This window comes from Netta rufina (genome assembly GCF_964035555.1).
Source record: "Netta rufina genome assembly, chromosome: 1".
In the NCBI taxonomy this organism is placed as follows: domain Eukaryota; kingdom Metazoa; phylum Chordata; class Aves; order Anseriformes; family Anatidae; genus Netta; species Netta rufina.
In genome coordinates, this window is record NC_140123.1 from 107,671,231 (window position 1) to 107,683,824 (window position 12,594).

Consider the following 12,594-nt stretch of genomic DNA (forward strand, 5'->3'; position numbering starts at 1 on the left):
GAGAGAAATCCATTGGATCTGAACCATTCTTTATAGTTTGCCCTTGCTTTTGGAAGCAGAAGTCAACAGACCTTCTGGGAGACGTCAGTTCAAAAACATTAAGCATAGCTGTAGTCCCAGTTACATGAGGAATGGGGAAAGGAAAGATGTCATAATGAGAGCCTGAAAATTCTTTCAGTGACACATCAATGCATATTTAAGTGCATTTCTATTAAACGGCAATTTCAAAAATTGAGGCTAGGAATTTAGTTCTCCATTAACAGAAACTTCTCCTTTCTCTCCTTTCTTTGACAATTAGCTTCATACCGAGGTTTCACTTTTACTCCTTCCCTCAATGACACTGGTGAGTGAACTGTACTCTTGCCACCCATGGCTATCCCTGCCATCAGCTGCAGGCTGCTTCTCTCCCCCCATTATTATTCTTTTGGTCTTTTTCCATTATGTTTAGCAATGCATAGACCAGAAGGATGCATGTGGTGTGATGAGACTAGTACTCTGTATCGGTAGTACTTTATTAATACTTTTTTTTTTTTTTTTAACATGTATAACCTTTTTTTCTCCTTTTCACAGACTTCCACGTAAAGCCCCCCAAATTGCCTGCTACAGCTAAAGCTCAATTACTCCAAAAATAAGAGCAAAATCTATATGGACATTGACAACACGTGTATTTTACAGGCTTGTGTAGATACATGCATATTTTACTCTGCCATTTACAGAAAATTAGATTAACTATGCCTAATCTTGGATGACATTAGCTGTTTTTTAGAACATACTGTACGTACACTATAATATACTGAGCTAACATTTTTTCTTTATTGTGCCTTTCAAAATTTTAATCAATGAATGAAAATATTCCAGTTTCCAGTTCTTTTTATTTCTTTTTCATCATTAAGCGGTAAACGGCTAATCCAATCTGTCTAACAACCTGCAGGAAAATATTTTCATCTTCTCTATCTCCATAGACAGAGCACATCAAATCAATAGCTGAGTCTTCCCAAAATTCTACCAATGGAAAATGTAAACTATTCTTAATGGAGGGAGCTGAAACCAAAAATAAGCAAGCTGAAGATGAATCAGAATGTCACATTTGTACATAATAATCCTTCAGGGGAGATCTTTTGCTATAGAGCAATAAATACAGAAGACAGGATGATACAATGAGCTAGTAAGGAAATTACTTAGCTTCCATGTTTTCAGATGGGTTGAAAAAAACTGGATGAAAGTATTGGTGTGTCAATGTAAGCATAGGGAATCAAAAGTGAACAAATATATCAATTGCATTTTCTTTATTTCAACATCAGTGAAGTTACCAAAGAGGAGACAGCATATGTTGAAAAGCTTTACGTTTCTCCGTAATTCTTGATATTTTTAAACTAATCATTAATATATATGAGATGGAAAGGAAATAAAAGAAATTAAGCAAAATAATTTTCCATGAAAATTATCCCACTAGAAATCTCATGTCTTGCAAGAAACATTCTCAGATTGGGTTTATCATGTAATACCTGACAAATACCCTCACCTGGACAGGCCTTACTGTGGTAAAGGTCTCCAGAGTACCTGATTAGCCTTAATATCACAGTACTTCTACGCTGACAATGGTATGGATATTTGGTTGTACCATCTCTCATTCCTGTAACTACCTAAAGCCCAATTGTCCACAGCAAGCAATCAAACTTCAACTAAAATGAGTTGAGGTAAGTTGAGGTTTGTTCAAGTATGATGTTCATAGTATCACATACAGTTACAACATTTTCAAAAAGGAGTGATTGTCATAAATAACACACTAATATTACAAAGGGCAATATTTTGTAAATATTTAGCTACTTCTAATTATTAAGTAAGCCACAATGTAAATTAATTTTCTGACAGTACTTGTGGAAAGAGCAGGGAGTAGAGCAGTTTTTTGTTTGCCATAGCACACTAGAGATCACATTTGTCTACTCTTGAAGAAACAGGTCTAGATTCCCTCCGAATGTAGTAATGGGCAAGGCAGTCCATTTCAATCTAGCAATTTCTATGATCCTTTGTTCAGAGTGGACCAGATGTCTGTTGTTTTGTTAAGAATTAACTGTATAATTGTTTTTAAAAAAATACGCAATACACCAAGGCCACATGTGTGGCACAGGTGCATTTTAACTGCTCTGCTGTTTCTTTAATTAATTACTAGGATTTTGGATGTTCAGGCAGTATGTCTGTTTACTTGTTGTTTTGAAGGCTGCATGCCTTTATTAAAAAGAAAAAGGAGAAGAAAAAAAAAAAGAAAAAGACTGAGGATTGCAATCGCTCAAGTATTAGACTAAATACTTAACTCATTTTGACCTAAGACTTGATTACACACAAAATAAAATGAATTCTGAACATACAGACAGAATTAGCAGGTAAAACTAAAGTTAAGTACTGATAAAGTTTGCAAATTTAGTAACAGACCACAGAATAGCAGAGCTTTTCTGACTTACATTTATTTAAATCTGTGCTGTTTTGTAGGAGGTGCTCTCACTTGTGCAGCAGTAGCTTTTCCTTTAAAAAAAAAAAAAATAAATAAAAAATCAAACCCAATAGATAGAATAGGAAAGGTCAAGATAAGTATTAGAAAATTGATTTTCCAATTCAGACTGATGTATGCAACTCATCTAAATGAATATATAAAGTGACTGCTTACCGTAAAACAGAAACAATTCAATATCTCTTCCTCTTCTTCATACACTTTCTATAGATTTTCTCTGTTTAAATACACACAGATGTGTATTAACAAACATTTAAGCTCTGTTAAACAGCAGTCTATGGGAGTATCCTCCTAGATAACGGAGACAGCTTCTCTGCTTCCACCAAGAACCTGACCTTTCCCGAAGGTAAAAAAAAAATCTACAAGAAAAGGCTTTGAACTGTCCAATAAGCTAGTGTAGACATTCATAAACATAATTAATTAAATATCAGAGAAGGGAGAATCTACTTCTCTGGAAGAGTAAGAAAACTGAAACTCCAAGCAGAATGGTAAGCACTCAAAAAACAAAACAAAACAAAACAGAAGATGAACAATCTCTTCAACATCAGACGCTCTCAGTTCTCCAACAGCAGGGGAAAGCCTTAACTTTCCATTTTTTGTCTGTTTGCTTTGTTTTTTAACTTGTACTGCTGCTCACTGCTGTTCACTCCTATAGTCTATAAAGAAGTTATAATTTGAGTTGATTTAGGAGATGATGTTTAGGATTAGATGTTCCTCTTGAATCCCTAAATTGAATTTTCATCTGATGGGCTGACCTCAAGAAGCAGATCTGTGTCACTTCACTGTCATTTGTCTGCTAGACTAAACCTAAAAAAAATAAAATTGTACATAATCTACAGAAGCAAAAAACAAAATCAGATTTTTTTTTTTCGTAATACTTTACAAACTATCTTCTTCCAAGCCTCAGTTCTTAAGAATTTATCTTTAGAAAAAGAAAAGGCTTGCATGTACAACCTAATCTTGACTTCTGGATACTTTCCTTTGCTACTCTACTGTCTTCTTAATTTGCATCTAATATCACAAAAAAGGTGAAAAAGTTTTACTATAATGTATATCAATTGTTTAAAGACACATTTGATTATTTTGAATCTGTTGAACTTACCCGTTTTATTCCAGACAGCATGACGTATAACTGAATGACAAATAAAGGAAGTTTCACAGCAACAGAAACTAAAAGCCATCAGAATCATTGTAAAGGCTTTTATGATATTCAGAAGACTGGATCAGATAACAAGCCATCAACAGAGCTAAGGATTACACACATCAGACAGGAGAAAAAGGCAAGTAGAAAAACACTCAGTAATTGAGATCTTGGATGGAGGAGAATGTAAGAGGAGGGTTGACAGTCCCCTGTACATTTCAACCTCATTAAAATTTTCTTTGCAAATAGATGGTTGATGTTATACTAGTGTAAAGTGCATGTCGAATACTGCTTTTCTGACTTAACAATCTCTATTTTAAGCATAATTACAAAAGATGGAGACAAGTAAGAATCAGGACCTGAGCTCTGGTGGGTTTATTTTGGGAAGGAGGAGGAGAGTTTTAGAAAAAAAACTAACGTCGTTTTTCAAATTAAAATAATCTTCAGGTTTCAATGTTTCATCAAAATGGTCATCAAAGCAATGAGAGATCAGAGATTTCTGACAGAAATTTTTGTGGAGCTGATGAAAATACCTTTCAATGAAGAAAACGTTTTCTACTAAATTAAAGAAATATAGATTCATAGCATAAGTATGTCTGGGGAAAGGTGAAACATTTGTTTGCTAATAGTTCAAAAAAATTCAATTGCTTTGTTCGTTATTTGATTTGATATAATATTAATTGCTACGTACTAATTCTAAAATATAACCTCCACACTTCAAATTTTGTATAGTATGAAAATAAATATTCTGCTACTAGAAAACATTTTGGTGGTTTCCAAGGAATTTTCAGGTGATCATTTTGAAGGATCTAAGCAGTGGCTTTCCGTTCTGATTTTTCACTTTCACATCTTAAAACATCTCTGAAGATTAGAGATTCCAAGTACATGGTTAGATAGATATAATTGTATAAATAAGTGGGTCATGTGACTTACGAGGATCAATACAGCCTCAAGAAATCAAGGGCACTGATACACAGCAGAATACAGTTCGGTTACTTATAAGTACAGCTGTTTATTGTTCTTGAAAACTTTTGGGAAAATAAAAAACTAAATATAACCCATATCACATGTCCCTGATATATTCTGTTTCTCTTCCTTTAGATCTTCCATAAGACTCCCTATATCAGAGACTATATTCTGCCTTTCATTAAGTGCTTGCTATATAAATCAATATATTATGACAACGGCAGTATCATTGTAACTCTGTGATTTGTTGCTCAGTGGTGGCTGTATGTTCCTTAACGGGCATTTCTGATTAGAGAAATAAATATACTACTGCAGCAGTGAAAGGAAACACAAGATGAACAGTAATAATATTGAAGAAATCATCCTAAAAGTAAAACTCCTTTTAACACATCAGTTTTCTTATGTCTTCAGAAAATTATTGTCTTTATATACTGAGTGGCTTGTGTTTTTGTTACAGTGTGTTAACTTAATGCTACTCAAAGCCTGTACTTATCACAATAGAATTAGGTTCATATTTGACATTTTAAATGCCAGGCATGAAAGCAGGAATAATATGGATTAATACTTAACTTATGAACATTTGAACTTCAAACACGCATAGTCATGTCAAAAGTGTATACCACGGATTTTCTTAACTGTCATAATACAGTGTAATTTACTCTTCTAATTTACTTTGAATATTACGGAATCTATGATCTCCAAAACAGAATGATGCTACAGAAATTGAATATTGTGTCTTAAAAAACTCACACAGAACAGTATACAGTGTGCAGTAATGCCTTCTTATATTGAATATATTCTTTGTGGGTTTAAGGAGCAATAAGCAAGATTTGCCTTCTTGACAAATACGACAACTACATTTTAAATCTCTAATTCAGAAAGAGGTATATGAAGATACTCTTTGAAAATAAAGTCTCCCTACCTCATTTGCAAATTCTGTTTATTTTCAGTAAGATCCCTTTCCTCATCGCTCTAAATATTGAAACAAAACCAAATCCAGAAACAACTCCACCCAAATCTATTCTTCCACTTCCACTCTCTCTAAATCTCTCTAAAAGAGTGATTACACAGTAAACAAAAATTAAAATTGCAACTGTGATAGAGAAGCTTTTAGGCCTAAATGAAAGGAACTGGAGATTTTATGAGGTCTTTTAGTGGTGAGGGTATTGTACTCAATTTCATATGGACCACTCTGAGATCCAATGCAAAGAAAGAAATCTAGGGAGACAGAAAGTGAGAATTATAATTATAGCAGCCAACACCTGACATTCAAAATCCAGTAAATGTGTCAGGCATGCAGAGATTCCTGCAGTTGCTTGGGAAACCTCTCAAAGATACAAAATCTGTGAAAGCAGTTGCTGCCTGCAACCACCTTCTCCTGAGCTCCTCTCTGAAAGACAACAGATCAGGCTACTTGCAGACTCCAGAATTCAGATTTGGCAGCTACTGTCTTCTGCATGGGCAAATTCTGGGCACTGACTGGACTCCCTGCCTTGTGAGCACGAAGAGTTGTGGCCCCTCACTCCTCTCTCCTTGTGACTGAAACTACAGGGAGCTGGAAGACAGAAGCCTCTGTCTTTCAAAAAAGCAAGGTATTCCCAGTTTACATGATGAGGGAAACTTTGCTGTCTTGACAACACACATACCAATTGAAAATCACTATAAAATTAAAAAAAAAAAAAAAATGTGAACAGGGGAAGGAAAGGAAGAAAAAACGGAAAGAATAATCGGCACATATGGCTTACACAAACACTTAAGGGTCCCACATCTTGTATCATTCATCTACCAATAGCTTCTTTTCTCCACACAACATTTCAAACAATACAGAATCTATTCAACACTTCCCTGTACATCCAATGAGAAATAGTGGGAGTTATATATAAAGTCCCTGGAGGTAGGTGAATTTATATCAATAAAAATCTGTCCTTCATGTTTTAAATGATTTGCACTTTTAAAGTGTGTAGTTTTTAAATGATTTGACTATTACAAAAGGCACGGATTTCTCTACAAGCTAACTAAATATGTAAAGACAGATATGGTCACTAAAGACATTACAGAAAACTCAACTCCAAGAAGAATTATTCTAGAAAATAGTTGAACTCAACCTGAGAACAACAGATCTTCTAAATTATACCTAGCATTTAACATGCCTACAGACCAAATCCAGCATTGTGCTAAAATCCTTCGTTCCTGCTACAGTCAAATGGACTACTTACTGTGGACGAAGAAAGAAAACCTGTGCATCTTAAAGCAGTGAGCAGTTAATGCCTGGTAACAGTGCTGAAGGATGTGTGAAAGAGTAAGAACAGATTTTTGATTCCAGTTCAGAACCAAATGCAGATGTGCCCTGTATGCCTGGTGCTGGTTCTTCATTATTGCCATGGGGTTCAACAGCACACCTGGTATCTCAGGGTCAGCGAATCCCTGCTGCATTACAGTGCCCTGCAGGTCCTGCCTGGACCTTGAGCTCTTCTAAGGCAAACTGCTACAAAACTTGCTGTATGGATTAGAGGTGATTTCAGAGCTGCTCTGAATGACAACCTGCTGTCTAGCCCAATTCACAAAACAAACGTGAATCATTTCGACTCTCTTTTGGGTTTGATTACTGGCAAATGCAAAGGTGAAGTCCTGATTCGAAGAGTGCATTCTGGGAAGAAGAGATCATAATAGCAAAACCTGTAAAGATTAGCTAGAGTTTTTACCTGAGTAAAAACCAGTCAAATAGAGTAAGGGACCATACTGAACAGCCTATAGCATGTATGAGATAAACATCGAACTACCATTTAAAAAATCATTTTTATGGAAAAGAGAACACAAAGGAAAAATTAATAAGAATTTCCTCTGATGACATTCCTCCAAATCTATCCTACTGTGATTTCTCTAACAAAAAACTACACAAAACCTATGCTCTTAGCACATTGCCTGGAAAGACTCCTGCACAGCCAAAGTCTTGCCCTTGCATAACCCTGACTTTAAGAGCAAGTCTGCCTCTTCTCAATGATTCACACATTTTGCTTCTCTGTCTAAAAAAGTCATCCTTTAGGAAGTGTTTTTTACTGTGCTGTAGATTTTACCCTTCCGGCTATAATGAGAAAAAGAGTTTTTTGCCCAGTTTGAGATTTCTGCTCCATATTTCCAGTAACTTGAAACAGACATCAGAAATGCCACATGGACTCATACCATTCTCCTGAAAAATTTTAAACAAGTAATTAATTGAAAATAACCATGCTGCTTTCATGGTTATGATTTATGACAGGATTTACTATATTAACTACATTTAACTGAGTTTCAAAACAAGAAAGTGTGTCCAATTTTTGAGGAAAATTACAATGATTAATACTATTGCTGGCTTTGGCTGGAGGCTTCTGGTTTTGCAAGAATAGATCTGTTTTTATACTGAAGGGAACCTTGTTTTGCAGCTGAATTCTGTTTGTTACTTTAAACAAACCGTTCTGCATAAACATGGCTTCTTCATGCTGTGGTGGTTTTACCATGCTAGACAGCTACCACAACCGCTCCCCCACTCCTCCTCCCTATATGAAGAGGGGAAGAAGTAAAGCAAAGAACAACTCATGGGTTGAGATAAGGATAATTTAATTAAGGGAAATAATAATAATAATAATAAAAGAAAGATTATTATGAACTAAACAATTTACCTAAACGGAAAAAAAAAAAGGGAAAGGGGAAAAGGGAGGAGGAAAGGAAAAAAAAAGGGAGGAAAACAAACAAACAAAACAAATAAAGGCTATGTGGAAGTGCAGAGGAAAGAAATTACTCTCTATTTCCCACAAATGAGCGATGATTGACCACATCCTTGAAGCAGGGCCTCAATGCACGTAGCCGGTGTTTGGGAGGAAGACTGACGTTTTCACAACGAGAGCCCACCCCTCCCCTCTTCTTCCTGTTTCCACCTTTTATTGCTGAGTGTGACATCACATGGTATGGAATATCCCTTTGGTTGGTTTAGGTCAGCTGCCCTGGTGATGTTTCTCTTCTCACTTTTTGCCCACGCCCTAGGAGGGTTAGATAGAGGCCCGATGCTGTGCCACTGCTGCTCAGTAGTAGACACAACACTGGTGTGATAACCCTGCTGTTCCAGCTACAAGTGCAGAGCAAAGCGCTGTGTGGGCTGCTGCAGGGAAAGTTAACATTCCAGCCAGACCCAGTACACATGCCCACTCAGACAACAGCCAAAATCGTAAACAAAAATGCCAGCCCTTTAAACTGACCAGTATAGTGAGGGTATCCAAGACAGCAGTCAGGCTGTCTGCCAACAAATCTTCCAAAAGTATAAGACTATAAGTTAAAGGTATAAAGTTAGGTACAGCAGAGGGGAAAACAAAACAAAACAAAACAAAACAGAAAAGAATTAAAACACACTTATTAACAGTCCCAGTAGTTTCTCCTGTTGGTCACCCTCTTAACTTCTTGTGGTAGTCTAACATACGATGTACCCTGGCTCACACTTGCAATTGCTCTTCATCTGAAAGATCCTAAACCTCTTAAGACTTACGAGAAAATCTTAAGAAAGCCTAGAGGAGCTGAGGATCATGTTCTTGAATCAGGGTGCTCTCATTTTCACAAATGCTTGTGCTAGCACAAGAACTTTCAGATTTTGAGACCTGTTAAAACCCTAATTAACAGAGCTTACATGAGCTGCCAGCCCTGCTTTGTCATTTGTCTAGAAAACTCCCCAAAAAGTGAGATTAATTTTGTGCTCTTCTTTTGCATCTTTATGGAACTAAAGGAACTAAACCAAAATACTGCATATTTTGATTTTCCTTTCATCTGCATTTTCTAGATGTTCAAGTCTCATGTCTGGATCTTTCCTAATTTATCACTGCCTGAAAAGGTGTTAGATAAAAAAATCAAAATAATCACAGATAGAGGAAGAAAACCTAACTATCATTTCCACAAAATAATCACTTAATTTTTGCATGAAAGTAAAAGCATTACTGTAATTTTTATCATTTTGGTGATCTATTTCAGGAGCTGCAGGTGCACATGGCAGCTGAAGATATCCTGGTATACATTATGTCATGCTGTTTTCAACTTTTTTTTTTTTTTTTTTAACAACAATATTAAAATTTAAATACGGTTTTCCATCCATGTCACAGCCTTAGACAGGGGATCATTCTTAATAGGAAATGGCATTCTAAATCCTGGACGTATCTGAGACAAACATTTCTTCTGGCATTGTAAATCTTGGACATATCAAACATTTTTTCCATCAGTAAACGTAAGATATGTTCAAGGTATCACAACAATGTATCAGCAAATGGCCTGGTTCAAAGTATGAAAGGCCTTTTTCAAGAGGCTAACCTACCTATTATTTCCACTGACTGACTAGAAATTTCCTCCGTAAGCAGCAACAGGGACAAACTGGGAGGAACATCAGAAAAATGTGGAAGTAAATAATGGGGCACTGGCAAACGTAGATTGATTCTGCTCTTCGACAACCAAACCACAGCAGGTTTTTGTAGGAAAAGATGAAAGAAGGAGAACAAACTTTCATTGGAAAGAGTTTGTGATTGGGAACTTCATTAATTTGTAATTAGGCCCTTTATAATATCAGCCGGATCTATTTCTCCTTCCCTCCTCCCCTCTCTCCCCTCCCAGCACACCAGCATGCCATCAAAAGAAAAAAAAAAAAAAAAAGCAAAAAAAAAGCACAAAACCAACCCCAAAGTCCCTACCTGCTCTGAGACAGGGACAAGTAAATTGATGTTGTAGTTTGCTGTCCTGATTACAGTGATCTCTTCCACATTTTAGAGACCACACTGCTCAACAGTTAAGTCCACAGAAAGGACAGAAAGTCCTTTTTTATCTTTTCCATAGGACAGCAGTCTAACCATGAAAACAAACAATAAATAATAAGCAGACTGTTCCCAGAATCAGTTCAGGAACAAATAATTTATGATTCTTTCCAGGTGCACCTCAGATGGAGCGTGATACCATAAGGCAGCTAGAATTTCAAAGGCATTATCCTGAAACATTTAAAGTTTAGCTTATGTATTTACATTTTTTCCCCCTTTCTTTTCCCTTTTACTGCTGTTCTTGTCAGAGATCTTGTAATGCTGTTTTCCTAAAAGGGAAAAAGAACTGTGGAAATTCCTTTCAGAGCCTTCGGCCTTAACCAGAGTCAATCTCCCTAGTGAATAAACACCTTTCATTGCAGTGATTGAGTTGGCCTTAAATTCCTATACACTAATAGGAGACACAGTCAGCAGCACTTTACAGGCTGAGGCAAGGGCTTCTCAGATTTCAGTCTTAAGAAACATTTTTTAAAAACATAAAAATTAATGCAACTACCGTGCATGTTTTTAAATGTGCTTGGGGGGGAATCACTCAAGGATATCAGTCTTGCTCTGTTGATCAGCAGCAACAGTGGTAGCAGCCCGGGAAGTTTCCCAGAGAGGTTCCCACCTCCTAGGAGGCCAGGTCTCCTTCAGAGCAATGAGATCACACCCGTGAATGAAGACAGCTTCATTTTCAAGTAGTTAGGGAAATATCTCAAGCTTCAGGTCAGCAGAGACCCTACAGAGACGGTGCAAGATCTGAGGTTTGTTGCCTCAGCCTGCAGGTGCTACTAATCAAAGACTTGACTCATTCACGGTACCGGATGCCTGTTCAACAAATACACAGCAGGGCCATGTACCTGGAGAGGTTGTTGTTCCCAGAACTGCATAAGAAAACTGCATTTCCCAAAATCTTCTCCCCATAGATTTGCAAAAATTAATGTTTGATGAGCCGACTGTTCACCAGGAAGTTGCCCTTAAGCTGGTAAAAGTGCAGACAGCCTGGAGAGGTTTATGAAGAACATGAAGAGTTACACTTCAGATGAGATACTATTAAGTGTGATATATTTTCTGGAGAATAAGTGACAGGGAAAATGTGCAGAAAGGCTAGGCAGGCTGACAATAGGGAAAACAATAGTGAAAATAGCAAGGAGGTGATGCGTATCCAAGATCCAAGAGAATCAATGCTTCTTAACAACCTGCACTACCTACCTGGCTGCTTTTACAGAGCTTTGTTTCCCACGTTTGGTGCAGCATTATTTGGCACATAATAATAATGTAAATTACCAACACTTCTTACTACCTGGCTGCTCAATACCGATTTTACAGAGGATGAAGCTAAAAACCTCACCAGGAGGAAATTGCTTCAGTGTTTCTGAATAGTAAAATATTCAGAAATCAGGAACTGAATGTGAGAAAGAAATATGCACTTTCTGCAGGTCCCCATTTTTGTGCTGTTAGCAAGGATCCTCTGAGAATAACTCTATGAATTAGAGTGATGACCGTTCACTTATTAAGAAAGCTGTGGGATTTTATTATTATGGCAATACATTCATGCCACTGCAGGTATGCATGTATGTATCAGGACTTCCTTATTAGTAATTTTTTTAGGGATTTAAATTTAATGCACGATTGTCATCAAACTAAAGCAAAAATCTGTTTTGTGACAAATTTTGCTTTAAAAGCTTCTTGTTGGGAACTCATTGATTCGATTCTAATTGAGAAAAATAAGATACATACTAATACTGGAGAATAAATATGAAGCCAGTGTTGAATGCTTTCTTATTCCCTTTCTGACATCTCTAGATTTTCACATATCTAAATAATATCATTATTAGCTCAATAAATCCAGCATGAAAAATGCTTAGAAAACTAAGCAACTATGTCAAGCGCTAGTTTGCATGCACTGGCTACCACTGGGGAGAAGAAGCTATTAAAAATTATGAAGGAAGTGGGTATAATTTGTATACACACATCTAAATCCCTAATAAGTGGTCATGAACAACGACTGAGGTATTTAAATTATTGCAAATTGCAATCAAATATTTAATCCATGATTAATTGCATATTATTATATCTTCAACACCTGAGTTCTAATTTAAACTTAAATTGAAAATAAATGTTTTCACCACTTTGAAATACAGTGTAGGACTCAATATTTGGTAGTCTAAGTATCTAGTCTA